The following is a 19,162-nucleotide window of genomic DNA, read 5'->3' as shown; positions in this document are numbered from 1 at the left end:
CGAGAGAGAGATGTGGGGAGACGCTGAAAAAGAAACTGTCTACGGGGACGTTGCATCGCGCTCGGAGGGCAGCTCGATAAAACCTGTTGTCAATTTGCTCTGAAAGCAAATACCTTTTTACTAGAACACTATTAAACGTATAGTGTCCCGAGTACGATGGAAGACATTAGAAATAGAAAATTAAATGTTAGATTCCTATACAAATTGGTTAAAAAACTTATGTTCTACGATTCGAGGTTTGCAAGTTCTGCAATAGTTGGAGCATCTTTATTTTATTCCGTTTGAGGTACAAGCTCTGAACAAAGAACATTTTTATTATCCACGATTCCAAGTACAATCTGCACAATCCTTTAAACTGAAGTCACCTACTGTGTCTAAAATTTTGACACAATTTTATGGAGACAATAGGATGCTTTATCACGAACTATCTATTCGTTATAAGATATATTGATTGATATTTATATTGATATATATATTACTAAATATTATTACCAAATATACAGCGCAGCTATTATCGATTACAATGATTTCACTCAACATAGAATCAATTTAATACCGAATAAAAAAATATAAGAACGTGCAAATATACATACGATAAGTTTAATTTATAAATCTAGTAGCACTTTGATTTAGTGAAAAAAAAACTGTTCGCTGGAGCATTTGTTGCCATCTTCCAACCTTTATAAAATTTAATGATACACCGAAACGAAGATGGTGTTGAACATTTACAAAATTATACAAAATTTACCAAGGTCTGCACAGTTCCCAAAATTATGATCACCTATCGTCATATGCCATTTTTCCTGGAGAACCATCTTTCATCCCCTACAGAACAGACATCTATCTCCGCATCTATGGCAAAATTCTGGTACAGAAACCACGAACGAAGCGATCGCTACGTTTGTTCAATTAACTTCGAATTTGTCCCCGACTAAAAGCTGCCCCCACCCGGTCTTACAGCCGTAAAATAAGAGGACCTAGTCCGGCAGACAGGAGACGGCGTCCAGCTGATTTTTTTTCGCCAATTAGAAAATCATGCACGATGGCTGGTCTAATATCGGAGGGTCGCTTCGCTGAACCGTTTTTAATATCAGCCGAGATGAAGAGGAGGAAGAAGGAGAAGGGCCCGGAGGGGGTAAGAAGAGAGGAAGGCGCCGAGGGTTGTCCACCGTGTTACCATACACGTCGCGGCGTCTCCGTTGTTATGTGGCCCCGTGGAAACTATACCGGGATTCCCGAAAAAGAGCGGCGGGACTTCTACAATGGGTGGCGGTGAGCAGAGAGCAGAGGATGAAGGGGGTCATAAGCGCAGAGGGAGCGACAGAGTAACGGGAGAGAGAGTCACCCGCCTTCCTAATTCGATCGAAGGCTCATTATGATCTTAGAGCTCGTCCCGGGGAACCTAGCATTAGTATAAACACGGATGGAGAGTACCATTATCCGGCCGTGGCGGTGGCCCATTTTGAATACGAAAGGAGCAGAGATATTATGTTAATCGATGCCGACGTATATTACAATATCCTATCGCCACCCGGGGGCCGTCCCCGTCTCCAGACTTTTCGCCTACGTCGCCCGGTCGGGTGCATTATGTATGCGGCCACGGTCGTCGCGACGCATTATAAGTTCACCAAATATAATTAATGAACGGGACAGCGACAAACGCTCTGCTACTCGTCGTTTTCGGCGATCGTTCCGTGGCGATCATTTTCCCGGCGGATTTCTGGTCCAACAATTGGAGAGAAATAAAATTAGACAACCGAGGTGTGGTTGGAGTCGTAGTGACATAGGTGACATTTTCGAAAAATTTGATTTATATCTTAAGATGCAATCTACGCGCGTCAAAAATACCAGTGATATAAATTATAAAAAGTTGCTATAAGTTAAGTAAATTATCTTAACCCGAGCATGCTTAAGAGAGGATAAAAAATGCCTGTTTTTAATATTTTTGTTGTAACAACGTCGTTTTATAAATTTTTTATATTTTATTTTTGCAAATACCAAAATGTATTATGTAACAGTACTGTATAAATATATATATATATATATCACGAACAAAGGAAATAATATTTATTGCGCTTCTTCTTAAATGACAAAGTAAACCTTAAACTTTCTAATACCTTAAGTGTTTCATAAAATAAAGTTGATCAGTAAAGACGCCTTGTTTCTCAGAATGAAAAAAAGGGACAAAGATAATAAAAAAAATAGGAAAAAGATAGTAAATAAAGCGGAAGAATACACGATTGAAAGAAGAGTGTAAGAAGTAAATCGCAAATCCTGTGAACGAAACTGAATTCACGAGAGTAGAAAAGAAGAATCTGCATCGGTCGAAAAAGCTACGTCATGGAACGCAACGTGGGTATGAATAACAAAAGCAAAATAGAAGAGTAGAAGAACAAGAGTCCAGGAACGAGTACAAAATGTAGTGTACGCGAAATCGCACGAGTGTGGAAAGACGGGCGTAGAAGAGAAAGGTTCATGCGTGGAAAGGATAAGGGCACAAAGCAGTGCCGAAGCGGAATGAGTATAAAACAAGGTTGTCTGGGTGGAACAAGTTCTACGAGCAGAGAAAGAGACCGCCATGCGTGTAGAAAGAAAGAGAGGCGAGCGCAACTAGAAAAAGGAGGTTAATGAGTGGTAAATGCAATTATACGAGGAACCACTGAACGCGGAGCAGATCTGGAAATCAGCTTCCCCAGAAGCGGGCAACGTCTCGCAGGGGCTCATGAATATTTATCTGGGTCAGACTTGGCCGACATGCCGATTAAAACGTTCCGACGCTTCGTTAGAGCCCTGAAAATGGCGGTCGTGACCCTTTTTAACTGCTCCGGTGATTGCACGTCTGCGAGATCGCCGGTTTTCTTACGACTTCGCCGGACAATTGTAGGTCGGACGTTACACGACGGGCGCAGTTTAGTTTGCTTTCATTAGGATGACTAGGGTGAAGAATCATTGTACGCGGCCCCGACGCACGAGGGTCGATTTTCAAAGCGACGATTCCCACTTTCTTGGCAGATTCTCGATTTGCCAAGGCACCTGGAAGACACAGTCGAAACGCGTATCCTCTCACGAAAATTGCGTAGTGGCTGTCTTCGAGTTCGAGCGGATTACAGGGGTGGCAGAGTTGAATGAAGGGTGTAGGAGGGCTCGGCTACTGAGGGATCGTTGTTGCCATGGCGACACCAACCCCGTCCTCCGGCAGTTCACCATTTCCCCGTGCGCCAGAGCGATCCCTCCGACCTCCGGGGAAGGCGCGATCCATATCTGCTAACGGCAAGTCGCGTTTCAATGGCCATTTTCTGTTCGGATGCGAGAGGAGAGGTGTTCCCTCTTCATCCTCGTGCACCAACTGCCACTATCTACTTAAATATTGATCCCGCGAGCAAGATGTTCGAAATACGAGGGCCTGTAATCCTTCCTAGCGCCTCTCCTTCACGCATCCTCCCTTTTTAACCGCTGGAATCCCCATTAAACCGTAAAACCGCATACCCTGACGAATTTTCACTGGCATTTTTAACACTTCAAAACGGCGGACCTTTTCGACAACAATTTCACCGAGTGGGCCTGCGACCGTCTATCCATTTTATTCGTCAATTTTTGTCAACGTACGGTAAATTCTTCCCAATTTTCTTGCAGCTTGTAAACAGAAATGGACAATTTGGGAAGAGGAGATACGGACAATATTAGAGAGGCAACAATATCAATACTCTGTTAATAACATTACGTTTGCGTTTATTGAACAATTGTAATTTTTGTTTAGCAGAATCTTCTGTCTACTTGAACAATTACTTCGATTGGCATCCATTAAACCCTTCCAACCGTGAACAACGTGGAATTCATGTTCTAAAAATTTTGTGAAATTTATCCGGCGAAATATTGTTTTAATTTAGGTCTCTTTAATTTAGGTCGCATTTCCTGAAAACGTAACACGATGTTAATGAAAATTCCAGTCAAACTTCATTTTCCTATCGAAATCTACGAGCATCTGTTTACTCCAACAACGATTTCGGAAAGAAATGGGCAAAATCATGCGGAGTCGGTGCTTCCTGAAATGAAGTAAACACAAGCAATTTTGCAAATGATTCGCAGTCGAGTAGTTCCTCCCCGAAGGAGCTGTTCAACACGTGCAAGCTCTTAGTGTGCGAGTTAGCGTTCCATTACATACTTTGTTGCTATTATTATCAGTAATTGAACGTTTCATTGCTATTATTACTATCAGCGATCGGCCGTTGTTGCCCGGTACGCATAAACAAATATGACCGAGGGAGAGTAGATTGTGTTATAAACACACGGGCGGCAAATTACGATCATAAAAGTCAGTAATGATAACCCTTTAACAAGAACGAAGATAGTTGCTTTACATCGAGGGCTCACCCTTTAATAAAGCCTATTCAGAGCAGCGCGAAAAGTTCGTGATTCGACGCCGGGGGATGCCACGCGTTCCATCGAGCAGTGTCATTTTCGTTAAAACGGTATTAAGCTCCGTCAAATTGTTGCGGGCAACACATTGTTGCGAGAAGCACGCCGTTGCGTTCGGATAATGGACATATCGAAAGGCGGGAAGGATAATGCGCGAGCACGCGGCAGCCGGTTTTTGAAACAAAGAGCATGGAAACGCCGGGTTGCAAACAATGTTGCATGCGAGTTGTCCGTTACGTGCCCCGGCGTTTACGTAATCATGAAAAACCTCGGTTCTGTCCGAGAGTTTACTTTACACGGCAGTAATAAATATGTCGTTGGGCCGCAGTCTCGACGAGCCAGTTTCCTAGACGGAATTACTAGCATTATCTTCGCCGACAATTCTGTAAAATAATGCATCGTTGCCGCGCATGAACTCTGCCACCGAAAATGCTCCTGCGTCCCCCCAGGAAAACACGAAAATGTTCGGGGACAGAACAACCTGGCACCGACCAGTTCACCATTCTTATTTTCGGCCGAAAGTTTAGATCTTCGTGCGGACCAAACATTTTCTAAGGCAATGCGAAATTCATTTATTCGTTCTTCTCGCCGAAACGTAAAATCCGAGGTCTACTATTTGACGCGTTCGCTATCAGCCGTTGCATAATTTTGCACGTTCCGTTAGTTCGAGCCGCGACGCAATGTATTCTAGAAGATATGCACCTTTTCGAGATAATTTCACTCGTAACACATCGTCGCCGGCCGAGTGGCCCGTTTCGTAGTTTCTATTTCATAATTATTGAAGGCACGAAGCTGGTTCTGTTAGATATCGCCGAAGATATTTCTTCATTCGCGGAAAAATTGTGAAAAATTTAAATTAATTCAATCTTGTAATTCTCATAAGGCAACACTTGTCAATCGATTTCAGATCTCGGAACGCTGTCACGTCCTTTTAGGACGAGAGACGAGTAGAGACGATGTTTTTCCTAATTTTAAAGCTTTGGGTTAACAAGTGATTAATAAACTGTCGATTTTTATGCGAAATAAAAATTGCCTTCATCAATCGCAAGAAATTCCTTTCTTCGATAACTCTAATAGCTTGAAAATAATATTGTACATTGACATAACTGAATTCTCTCAGTTGCGTCTACTGTTTTAAAATTGCCACCATCGAATCTTGCAACAAAAAAATCCGCAGTCTAGTGATTACAAGGCGGAATCCAAGGAATATGTCGCAGGAAAGTCCCAGAAATAGATATGCGCGAAGGTACGGATCATCCCCTATTTTCGAGCAAAACGATCGAGTTCGGTATGAAAGGGTTGGAAACTCGTGGCAGAGGGCTCGATAACGAAAGACAATTCTTTCCGAGGCATTAGACACGGGGTCTCCGCGTTAGGCGAAGTGCTTTCGACGGCATTCCTAGGGCCCTCAAAAGCCGCCCTTACACGTGAACCCGGCGCCCTCTCGACGATGCATAGGGGTGTACTGTCGCGACACTTGCGCATTGGTCCTCGAGCAACCGATTTAAGAGTCACGGCCCTCCAGCCGATTATGACGTTAAGAGGAAACAGTGGTCTGGATCGGTAATTAAACAGCGAGGGAACGAGCAGGCCAGAGACACTCGAGTTACGCTACAAAACCACGAGTGTAAATCCCCGGTGCACAAGTATATTCTGTCGGTTCTCCGACAGAAAAAATTGCTGGCTCGTCACGTGTCTCCGTAATCGCATGATTAGCATACGTGCAACTAATCTGATCCACTTCTGTTAATCGCGCAAAAACCTCGCTCGAGTTCTCTTTAATTAATATCGCATCTGTGTCCGAAGAACAACAGAAAGAAGGAAGACAAGGAGTCCTTGTCGCGTCTTTAGCACGCCGGAGTACAGTCATTGACAGTCATTCTCGAAAAAGGTGTTAAATAACTGGTGTTATTCTCGACTTAATTTATGGGCACGCTCGAATCGACGATGCCGAGTTTTCGGAAGATTGCCATCGTTTCTGACGCAGCAAATGTGTCGAGAATGATCCTTTTTAATCAGTTAGCTGTCGCAATCTCTTCGAAAAGTGTGGAAGTTATAAATAATAATAATAACATTACTTATCGACGCGGGATAAAGCCTTTATTACAGCGAGAGAAAGTAATAATAATGTAGCGGTCACAAAAGGACGGATAAAATACAAAAACTTAAAACTGTAAAAAAGACTGAAATATAAAAGCTTGAGAGAAAAGAAACTTGCACTGTAATTATATTGTAAATGTATACATTAATTACACTTATGTTTTCGTAATTATACCGTGTATATCTCATTTTCTTCACGTTTTGTTTAAATACGACACATTTGTAAGATATATAATTTAATAAAGAATATCAAAGTATTTATCCATCCAATTAGGTGTTTTCGACGACTATACTCGAAATAGATATCGAAAGGAAATAAAAAATAAAACAAATAACGAAGATCTAGTCGGTTATTGAAATATTTTAACAGAAATAAAAAAATATTTCGAGAAGAACGTGTGCAAAAAGGTATCTTATTGACACAAGGGTTCAAACTTCAATTAAATAACACTTTTAACCGTGGCAAATCGAATGAAATCGTGTAAAAGGGAAATCGAATTTCTTTGTTTGGGTCGTGCTAAGTCAAAATCGTGTACAAAATGAATTGGCCGTAATTAATTCGTAGGATGTCAAGGGGTTAAACGAACCATTCAAAGACGTCGAAAGTACGGAAAGTTCAATGATACTTGAGCAGGATATTATTGCGGCCGTCGAGGAAGAATTCAAAATGGAGTCCGGCTGCCCCCTCGCAAGCTTGCTTGTCCGGGGACGTATCTGCGGCCTCGTAATTATTTTTTTCGCGAAATCTGGGGATCTCGATCAGGCGATTCGGCGTCCCCTCGATCGGCGATTCGTCGAGGGTGCAAGCGAAAGGGCGTACATATATCGTTTCGGGGGTCTCGGGGCTGAGCTGCGTGGCGTAGACCCATTTGCGATGCAGGTAACACACACAGGCCCCCCTCGAGGTATCTTGGAGAGTTTGGTCGGGCCGCTTCCTGTACGTGTGAACACTGTGAACCAGGGAGAGGCGCGCCGCGCGTGTGTCCGCTCCTCGCCGCGCCATTCCGCGCCGCCAAGCCCGACACGAAGCGAACCGAGCGAACGAAGCGACGAGGGCCGGTGTGTATCTCTGTGGTGGAGGACGATGTGCACATGCAGACACCGGGGCAAAACCTATCTGCCATGCACGATCGCTCGGTTGCATATAAGCCGAGCTGAGCCGAGCCGAGACGCGCAGCACGTCATTACGCGAGCCGGCCAGAAAGCAAAAAGACGATAGCCTCGCGGCCGGCCAATCGGCGCTCGCGTGCTAATGAATCTGAACCGACCCGACCAATGGCGGGACCCCGTACGCTCCCGGTGAACCCGGTGTAACCCTCGTGGCGATGCCGAGCCGCAGGAATACCCGGGGTGTGGTGGTGGTGCGCGCCCCGGCTCGATCAGAAATCCTCCTCTCTTTTTCTGCGATCGGAATCAACCATTGCCCCGTCGATTTTTCGAAATTTTCAATGGCCATTACGCAACCTAGCCGGGCCCCGTTAATTTATCGAACCATCTACCCCTACGGCCTGCCCTGCTGTCCCCTGATCCGCTTCCGAGATCGGAAACACTCCATGCTTTTTATCGATGGCTCGTCTAACGCTTCGCATCACCACCATTTTGATTTTTCGTGTTCCACTGTGGTACCGATGGTTGGATTATTAGACTGCGGATTTATCGCTATTAGACTATTAGACGATGCATTTATCACGATAATGGAATGGTGTCGGACGAAACTGTGAAATCGTTCGATTTTGAGGATATTGTTATATCGTTTTCGACTTATTCAAATTATTGAATGACAAAATATACGTTGATCTCATTTTGACTTCCTACGACTTAGATTATCTTTATTTTGTATAAAATATCCGCCGTCCCTTTTCATGCCATCACTGGACTGCGGATTTTTATGTGGAATAAAAATTGCCGGAGTTCTTTGTAAGAAATAAAAGTTGGACGAAAATGTATTTCCTCATTTAATAACAGTAACAAGTTGAATATGATGTAACAATATCCTTGAATTCGTTTAATGTCTTCATGGTATTGTACTTGGCCTATTCATTTATCTCATAAATTCATGAAATCCGCAGTCTAGACATCGCCAATGGGTAAATTGAGATAATAAAATGATTAAATCGGTCAAAGAGATATTTATTTGTATGACGTATCCACCATTTTGATTTTTCACATTGAACATTGGTACGAATAGCTTGGAACGATTTTATCCATCTTAATCTGGTTACCAGTGGATACACAAAATCAATAAAATAATCGCAAACTAGGGAATCGCTTTACTGTAACATCGTCTATCTCAGAATTAATCCAGGCGATGTTTATTTCGCATCGAACTGAAGAATTTCTTACTCCATTTTGTTCCTGATAGAACATTTTCTTCATAGTAATCTTACCATTTATCTCTGCCTTACGACACAACTGTCTCGAATGTGATGCAACATACTCAACATTTATGTTATTCTTTACTCGTCAACTACGAACTTAATGTTTTTTCTTTATCCCTGCAAAAACTACCCTAAACATTAAATAAACAGTAAAAAAATTATTCCATTCATAACAAGTCGCGCAAAGATTCGCTGTCCATTAATCAGCGGACTTTTTCAAGAATCACGTGTTAGAGAGTATTCTTCAGGTCCGGCGGACTGGAAGTTGATTCGAGGCAGACGTCACCTTTTTATTGACTATCGAGGGGTGGTCTAACCCTTCCAACCACGAACACCCCGTTTGAAATTGTTCAGTTTGAATTCTTTATATGAGAACGAAATGATGACGAAGCGCCCGCGCAACGTTGGAAAATGCTGAGAAATGGACCTGCGAATATCGGCGATCGATCCGAGACGATCGAGGAGCGGAACGCGAGAGCGTGGCAGAATTTTCTACGCGCCTTCTGTTCAATTTTTCCTCGGACTGACTCGCGAGGCACGCAACTCCCCGCAATTAGTTGCAGTGCATTGCACAATTCTTACATAATGATCGCGCATGCCAGTCACTGCACATAATAAGACATACCATCTTTTTGCGGGTGTCTTCGATTTTCATTCCGATCTCCGTGCACGCGCCGCCGCGGCGATCCGCAGTTCACTGGTTAATTGTTCCGCCGGCTACTTCATTATACTCGATCAAAAATCCCCGAGAGAGAAAAAAAAGGAAAGAGAACCCGGCTCCGCGGGATCCAGTCCGCAAAACCGTGGCCACAACCGCAATTAGCCGGCGGAAAAAACCGGGGCCAGCCCTTCTGGTCCTGGGGTCCGCGGACCCCAAAAAACCGATCGCTTTTTTCCGGCGCTGGGTAATACAGTTTCTCTGCGCCTAAACCATCGGTTACACAGTATCAAAAGCCGACCGCATGGGTATATTTAAGCACGCGAGAAGAGATTCGATTCGACGGTGACCGGATTCACCTGTACGTACGATGGAAACCGATTCGAGCGTGTGCGTGTTCCTGGCCGCGCGTGTGCGCGTCCTTTCTCGCCGCGGAAAATATAATGATGGCGAAGCGGAGAGCTGCGAGCGTTCGTTCGTTCGTTCGTTCGGTCGGTCGGTCGGTCGGGACTCGCGTTGGAAACCGGCGATAAGGAGGGAGTGTCTACTGCCGCCATAATGATAGCCCTGAGCGGCTCTCTGACTCCGGTACACGCTGCACCGAGCCGAGCGGTGTGCACGTTGCGCCGCTCCGCTCCGCGCCGCGACGGCTATATGCGGTCTACGCGCTGTGTGCACATGCAGCGAGCCGCGCGGTGCACGGCATGCAGGCACGCATGCACGCGTGCACGCACTTTACCTGTCGCCGGCAGAGAACCCGAGGAGAGGAGGAGACGAACAATGAGCGAGTTTCTTGCCGAGGCTCGCACACCTCCGGGAACTCGGATACCATGCTCCTAGATCATCCTGCACGCACTCTCCGCCCGATAGTACTCCATCAGGCTGCTATCAAATTCAATTCGCAAGACCTGATCGACTCGCTCGGCCATTTTGTTGCGATTCTCTGTGATTCGAGGATAACGCGGCTTCGAATCGTTCTGTTCTCCACGAGAACGTTGCTGAATGGACGTCTTTCTCTACCCTTTGTCGTCCGACAAATGTTCCACTGATAGCGGACGATGCGACACTTGGACACAAAGTCAAATGTGACCCAAGTTATCATACAATTATTCTAAAGTATCGCGAATTTACTGTCATATTGCGGAAACATTTTAATTGAAATTGTAAGACGAGTGTACTTGTCGTGACGCTAACAATTGTGTCAATAATCATACCGGATAAAGCATCATATAACTAGAGTGATAAGGAATAGGAATAATTACCAGAATGAGGTAATTACCATTAAAAAATTACCAGAAATGATGATATTACCATAAGGAATCATTACCAGAATGATACGTCACTGCTCTTCAGCAACTGAAGAACGACGGTGGTTACGTTTTGTATTAGTTTCAGCGATTCAGATGAAACGGTGTACAAAGAAGATTTGGAGAAGTTGAGTGTTAAAAGTTTTTATTGTTGTGTTCTTGTAATTTTCTTCCGATTAAATATCGTACTAATTTTTTCCAACTTTCTGATCCTACAATTACCATGCCACCATAACGAATATATTCGTCGTGAACAGCTAAAGGATTAACAGTTGATACAGAGTCAATGATGTAAGCGATTTGTCTGCATTTAAGTTTGGAAGCGCTGAAGGCTACAATGTGATTCAGGTTCCGATAATAGTCCCCTGTCGTGTGATAAAATGTTAGGTTGTTGCAAAAGGTAATGCCAATTTGTTGATCTCATTGCATGAAAACCAGCAGTTCGCAGTTATCATTGAATCTATCAGCCGAAACTCGAGATCTCTACGTTTATAACTGTTAAAGTCACTAATGTACTTCTGTGGAAACTCATTCAACTTTTATAAACATTAAAAGCACTAGAGAATCTATCAAAAAAAAATTAATCCTTAAATCGATTGATCTCTGAGAACAGCATACTCTAAAAGTTTAATCGAAGTGTCTGAGTTGGAAAAGTCGAGATGAAATTCTTTATTAATTTTTTCTCTACGAAAGACACACATTTTTCTAGCAAATATTTTACCCAAAAGTTGAGCACTTATTCAGCCTTGAGCTGTATTAATGGGGCTTCTAATTTCCCGCCGATTAGTGTGTTCAGCGTTCCAATAGTGGTCGAAACGCTTACGCGTTGACTATGTAAACCCTTGTTGATTACGTATTCTTTTGTTTTCTGTAATACACTGGCTCCCTGTTTCGTTCAACCGTACAATGGGCGCGTTGCAACGTGTTCTCTTATTTCAGATCTGTGATTCATGAATTCGTTCAAATTCCCGAACCATTATCCAACGTGTATGAATCAACGAAGACTCATTCTGTCAGAATCAACGAAGATTCGCTATGTATGAATCAACGGAGATCCATTATGTGCGAATCAACGAGAATTCATTTTGTAAAGGATAATGAAGATTCGTTCTACAACAATCGATAAAGATCCAGTTCCACCGGAACATAGCAAGACCATCAACGTATTCGCGTACCCGCGTCTGATAAAACTCCGAGCATGCTCTCTGGAAGTCTGCAATTCGATTGAATCGTACTTCGACGCCGTTCCGCAGCATTCCTCGCCGAAGAATCAATTGAAACGGACACAGAATTCTCCCTGTTCCATTCACAGAACGTGCACTCGCATTCCGCGACACTTTTCCGTCTCCTAATGGGAAAGAGGGTGCAACACTCGAACAGAGGACACCGGCATTTCCCTCTAAAGGATACTGTACTTCGCGAAGTATAGCCGTTGTTTCCTGAATTCCCGTGATCTGCTCCTTCGATACTAACTATGGCACAACCGGTCTCGCGACATTTTTTCGCTTGCAATCGGAATTTCGTAGGAATCGAACGAATCGAGAGAGCGATTCCGTAATTTCGGAGAAAGGCGAGGATTCTTGCGGATCATTCGGAACGATTACTGTCAGCCATTGGATCTATTAATCTTGGAAGAGGAGCAGGAGTTAGCTGTGTTTAATCCTCGAACGATGGCGTACGTGCGAAAAATACGGACCAGTATTTCTCATATACATCGATACGAAAATAACATTATAATCTTAATAACGTTTACGATATGACATTGATTTAGTGACATTAATTTTGTGATGTTAATTTTATGGAATTATTTTTATGACATCAATGTTACGACATTAATTTTATGACATTAAAAAAACCTTCTTAGCATATAAATGCATTGATAATACATTATAAGGTATTATTTATTATCATATGGTGCAGTAGAATCTCGATTATCCGGTCTAAGAGGACGATTATCCGGCAAAGCGACATAAATGTTCAGATAATAGAAAAATTACTCAGTTAAATCACTAGTTGCCATTTTGATTGATTTGCACAATAAATCGTTTTGCATATCATTTGCCTTTCATCGATCTGGTTACAGGTAAAAAGTGCATTAATAACAGATGATTGTGATATTGAAGAACCGGATAATCTCGGTTCTAAGGTATAATTGGAATCAATTATTTTAGGGACGACTAAATTTTTTCGCATAGCACCGGCATTGAAGGATTACGGATGTATTGATATTCTAGCGAAATTGATACTTATTGAACGCAGATCCTGTCGAACGTCGGAGTTTCCTTTTGCGAGAAGAGGAAACGATCAGTTCCGAAACGACAATTATCGTCTAACCCCCAAACGAGAATAAGAATGCTACGCTTCGGACCCCTGAGGTTTGGGCCAACTTGGCAACGATCCAACCAGTGACACAGTTATGGAAAGACTGAGTAATCGAATCTCAGACTGTCGCAGGCCAATATTAGGCCAGCGCAAAAGCGATTGTAATTCCTGTCGAACTAGACTCTGTTCGTCGAAGTGAGAACCACTGTAACCGAAGATTAATTAACGCGTTGACAAGAGGTAAACAGGAAGTAGACTGTGGACTTTACGCACTCGATGGAAAAATTAATAGTGAATTGCAAAATTGCGAAGAGGTTGCCCGAACTCAAGGATATTGCTGTATTATTAAAATCTTCTCATATAATACAAAATTTGGCGAATAAGCCTTTTTTGAAATTGTAGTTGCATAGCATTTCAAATATATTTAACTACACAATATTCATATGTACTCAAAAATAGTTTATTTGCCAAATTCTGTATTACATTAGAAGATAAAAATATTTATGATCTATTTACTATTTCAAAAATCTATTCTTCCTCAAATTCTGCTTTCAGTCGAATACTAATCGGGTCATCTGTCGCGTAATCGAGCAAAATTATAAGCGGAACAATATTGAATCTTGTGTGAAACTTTTACAGTAAACACGTATCGTATTTTAGACAAGAGTGAAATCATAATATATTAAAAATGAGCCTCTTTCATCTAAAATTACAAGAAGAACGATCAAAAGAAGTAATATACTTTTCTGTACTTGCAGAGAGGCTCTGGGCAATAACGTGTACGAGAACGCATTCTCTCGGAAACACAAAGCGGAAGAAACCGGCCATAGTATCCGCAGCAAAAGAGAATACGCTTAACATTTAGTAGGGACTTTAGAGAAATGCGTAATTACGTAGTCGATCAATTGCAGTTACCTCAAGGTCCGTCTTCCGTACAGGTGGCCGGTCACGTGGTGCCTCGACCGCCATATTCTTCTGGCAGCACGGCCGCCGTCGGTCCTTGTCAGCGAACTTTTCCACGTCTCCTCGTCCCACGTCCGTTACATTCGATGAATTTGCCTCTTACTGATTCACCGATATCGAAATGTCACTTCGTAGTATACCAACTGTCTCGAATTCTGATCGAAAATCTTCGTTCGAAACTCCACAGGATCGGAAGCTCTGAGACTCGATTAAGTAAAACAGCAACTAACACAGCGCTCGGTGTTCGCGATCACTGACAATGGAACGTGCTCGGTCACTTAAGTTTGTCCACGTGATCGAGGAACCGTCGAATCGAAGCTGTCGGTCGGCCATTTTTCGCAGCCCACCGGGACCGAAGGTTTCCCGTGTCGTCGTTGGCGGTCAGGTCGTCGATAAAGGGAGCTTTTCGCACTGTCGGGTCCCGAAGGAAGTCGGCACGAAGAGGAAACACTTTGCCGTGCCGGGAGCATGTGACAATCCGCTCGCATCGAGGACCGAGGAGAGACTCTATAAGGTGGTTTCCATCCCCCAATAGCGGCTGGCGCGCTGGCGGACCCGACGCTGCAATCATTCCCCGTAATGATTGTCATTACCGGGAACGGGAGGGCGAGCGAGCGGGTGGACGAACGGGGCAGAGGGATTGGCCTGCATTGCGATTGCGTTTCTGTCTGGTCCCATTGGCCGACAAACTGCGACTACGGACGAGTCTCTCTGTTCCGGTAGACTGCGACCTCAGCCCCCGTTCCAGACGTAATTTCGCCTTTTGGTATTTCTTTTCCGCCGGTAAAAAACGGTTTTCGGAATCGATTTCGTGATCCCCGGGGTAGCAATTCGCGCGAGAACCCCGTTGCCTCGTTGTTTAATGGGCACCGGAGCGCCCCGGCCGCCGCAGCAAACTCGATAAATAGAGATCTCTTGGGGATCGTAATGATGTAGCACGACCGGAGGATCGCGGGCAGGAGTACGCACTCGTGGAATCCCGACGAATGATTGTACGTTCGCGAACACTTTTGGAAACTCACCCTCACGGACGGCAAGCGGTCCCTTGTCTCGCCTTTATTGGCTCTTGGCACCGTCCACAAGAAGATCTCCTGATCGCCCCGGGAGAGAGATCCGCACCTGAAACTAATTAACTGGTTAGAATTTGGCCCGCGATTTGCCTTTGATCAAATGCAACCGTTTCCACGCGGTAACGCGCTCTACAAGTTGAATTTAATCACTTAGCTGTTGCGACCTCTTCGAAACGTCTAATCTAGGTAATAATTATTTATGTCTTTTAATTTGTTCGTTTTTGTTCTCGTGTTGGCCTCTGAATATTGAAAACATCTTAGAATTTACGATGATATTTTAGTTTTTACGAAAATCGCAATTTAAACGTCAAATTTTTACGTTATATATGACCAGAATGTTCGTCAAAAACAGCTAACTGCATAAAGAATCAGGTAGGATCGGTGTCACCTTTATCAGTTAGAAATGTTGTAAAGTGACTGTAGATTAATTTCTGTAGATGATATTCATCAAAAAGGAAAATTGTTTTCATTCAAATAAAGAGTTGTTATTGTATAGAATAAAAATATCAAGTTTCACGAAGTTTCAACGAATATCGCCAGATTCTTCAGTATTTTCTGCACAAATTGCAAAAGACACGAGTTAAAGAGACCTGTATTTTTTCTATCAATAATTTCACCCCGTTTTAAATAACGTAATAATATTTTCTTGCATAAAATGTATAGTCCATAAATAAACCTGAGATACGTAGAGGGAAATACTGAATTTAAGATAAAGTTGCAAATGATATGGTTGTTGTGAAACACAAATTCATTGCTACACCTAATACTTCAATTTCCTCATTAACGTTAAAAGGAATATTAGAGCACTTAGCGAGATGGTCGAAGATCAATTTTTCTGCCACAATTTTATGCGACTGAAATTCCTCGATGAAAATGCACGAAACACCATCGAACACACGAAAATTTCCCCACAAAATAATAATTATGTATAAACGTGAACGAGTACTATAATATTTACCGAAATCGTTGCAAATGTATTTTTTAAAGCTGTACGAACGACAAAGTATGCGTGTGTGTGTATGTAAAATCGTCGAATGAAAAGGCGTGAACGCGACCAGCAAGCGCCAAGCCGCAACGAGATTCGCCGTTAAAAGCCTGTGAAATCAGTTGCCGTGTAAAAGTTGCCGTTTCAGGTAGTTTTATCGAGATCATTACGTCATCCAGATCGTAATAAAGCGGCGCGATCGATGAGCCCCGAAACGGTGCTGGTGCCGTAGCCCGCGTTGTATCGGTTCAAGGGGTTTTAAAGTGTTAGTGGAAAGAATGGATTTTGCAGCGAGAAGCTTTGGGAGAGGACATCAAAGCACCAGATATCACGGTGGGGCCTTTCATGGCTGCCATTATCGCGTTACTTCCGCGTGGCCGAACGTCATTTGCCTCACACCCCCGTGATGATTTGAGGGCAACCAAGCCACCGACCCAACCCCTCGTGGCTTGTTGGGGCCATTATGTTACTGCACCGCAGCGGATCTACATTCGAGTCGAATGGTACCGATGCAGATTTCTCTGTCGGCGGACACACAGGATAAAACACGTGCAGCAAATATTTATTAAACGCTGTTTTAATAAATCCCATGAACTGATTACAGGGAATCGCCATCGATTCTGATCATTCTGTCTGACACTTAATTGATCCTCGATTTTTCGATCTTTTCGCGGAAATACGGAGATTCGATCGTCCACATCGCTTAATTATTTCGTTTCGAGCTCATAATTGGGTTGTTGCAAAAGTAATTTCGATTTTACGAATAGAAGATAGCTTAGGAAAAAAAGACCGAAATTACTTTTGCAACAATCCAATTGCTTTTAACACTAAGATTACGGAATCCGTCGAAACGACGGGTCACTAATTTTTTAATTGACGATTATTCAGATTGTAAAGATACATTTATGAGTTATTCATTCAATACATGTGTTTATTAAACGAATTTATAAAAACATTGAATTTTTGCCATTACACCGATTTCACATCAAAGAACAAATTAAGCTTCCAAACGAAGCAAGCAGTTCTGTAACTGAATAAGTCAAACCTTTCAGCCAAATCAAATATCTTTCCGTTCCTGAAAATACATTGTTTCAGAGAACAATACAACCTAATAACACTGAAGATGCAGTTAAACCTCGATCATTTCCCACGCATTCCGAATAGCCGAACATTTCCCCCGCAACAATAGCCTCTCGTTCATCCGCGAATTAAATTCGTCGCTCGACGAGCCCATTTCTGAAAAATCGGATTAACACCCTAAAACTTGCCGGCCACCCGTCAATTATCAAGAATAAAAGCTTCTCGAGGCAACAATGGTCCCCAGAATCTCCTTAACCCGCCGCCATTATCCCGGAACGCGGAACCGCGCCGCGAACGTCGCGAGGCAGATTTTCGTACGCGCGCATCTCGAAAACACGTTCCGCCGTCGTCGGAATAAAACCGCGTCGAAATGAAGCGGCATTAAGACCAGAAATCATCTTCGTTCGTTCTCTACTCTCCGGGGAGAAAACATTTGAAAACCTTGGGCGATGTCGCGAGACATCAAAGCCCGGCGCATTCCGGGAGTGCACCGTTGATGACGTCGACGGTGATCTCGAGTGGGACTTTCCGCCGGGAAATCGGCTCGCTCGCGGGATCCGCGGTCCCATGGGAATCCGGGAGGAAGAAAAGCGCGAGCGGGACGCATCGGTCGAAGATCTCACGGTCGATTATCTTTACGGGCGAACATTACCGAACCATTAGGCGCGTCGTCGTCGTCGTCGTCGCCGCCGTCAGCGTGGCCGATGACGGTCTCGGTGCGCCTCTGACGTCAACAGAGCCTCGAATTCGAGCACGGACGAGCAAGCAGCGTGGGTGGGGCACCGCGGGGGAGGCGGGAGGGGCACGAAGGGGGGAAATGGCTCGTCTCCCTTCGTCTAAGAGCGTCCCCGGCACTCGCCCCAATCCTGGTCCTCGTTCCTCCGCCACCTCGACGGCCACCGCCTCTCGCCTCCTGCATTAAGCACTTCGCAACGACAATTTGCGATACATTTGCAACTGCGCGACTTCATATTCCATCCTCCGCTCCGCCACGCCGCGGAAAATCTCGGCGAAAGCCACCTGACTGCTCCCGGAACCGTGAGAGCCAGCCCCGACCATAGTCCGACCGGCTGACGGAGTTTCTGATCGAACGATCCACGCTTTTTGCACGCTTGCGGATTCACGGCGTCATGGCTCTTTAATCGACAGACGCTCGCCGTTTCCCGACTGTTGACTTTGCACAGGGATTTGCTGTTTAGTTGTTCGCTCGGCGACGAATCCGCCGCGTCATTGTTTGTTCTGTAGCAACGCGCTCGGCTTTTTTTGTAGCTTAACGTTGCTTCGTGCTCGTTAGCGACGAAATACTTTCTTGCAGTTGATCATTTCGAAGGCATTCGGGACTGGACTAGATACTGGACTAGCTGCAGGACTGGTTTAGCTACATAGTCTAATTGCAAACTGGATCATGCGAAACATTGATGGCTAAATTCTTTACTCGGTCTATACACTTACTTGGCCTATAGCGATTTAATATGGCAGATTACTGTTCCATTAGCTGGTCGATCATGTTAACTGCGAAGCATCAATGTAGCTTTCATGCGGATTTTCTTGTTTCACGAGCAAAGATCACCTGACAAAGGTGAAGAGTATTGGGAGGGAATAAAGTTTTATGCATCAGCGTAGTTTGCTAGAGAAATATCTATAGCAATATGCATCGATGTATTTACTTTTCTACATAATCCTATTTTTCGTGCTAAACATCATAGCGTTTCTAAAACTCGACTAGACTATCAAAAGACTATCAAAATCGTTATTCAATTGTCCACTTTTAATCGGCTAAATTGAATGAATAGTTGCTACATTAAATGCAACAGATTACTTATGGGTCTACGAAAATTGATTAAGAAGCTTTCTAATAGTAAAGAAAGTCGCCGTCGGTGGGT

General features: G+C 43.8%; 1 long non-coding RNA gene across 2 annotated transcripts in view; it reads right to left on the bottom strand.

Moving 5' to 3' along the window:
• LOC117225324 (uncharacterized) overlaps positions 1-18,439 on the bottom strand; it is a 78,725-nt gene extending 60,286 nt beyond the window's left edge. The window contains exons 1-3 of one of the 2 annotated variants that reach the window (XR_013033216.1): positions 17,932-18,439; positions 15,167-15,269; positions 14,097-14,705 (exon numbers count right to left, since the gene is read on the bottom strand). This is a non-coding gene — a long non-coding RNA (uncharacterized LOC117225324). The remainder of the gene's footprint in view (positions 1-14,096; positions 14,706-15,166; positions 15,270-17,931) is intronic. The other variant, XR_013033217.1, reaches the window with a different exon arrangement.
• Between the last annotated feature and the right edge of the window lie 723 nt (positions 18,440-19,162).

Source organism: Megalopta genalis, chromosome 4, assembly GCF_051020955.1.
Source record: "Megalopta genalis isolate 19385.01 chromosome 4, iyMegGena1_principal, whole genome shotgun sequence".
NCBI lineage: Eukaryota > Metazoa > Arthropoda > Insecta > Hymenoptera > Halictidae > Megalopta > Megalopta genalis.
The sequence above is the reverse complement of the archived record's forward strand: the minus strand, read 5'-3'. Positions and strand labels throughout refer to the sequence as shown.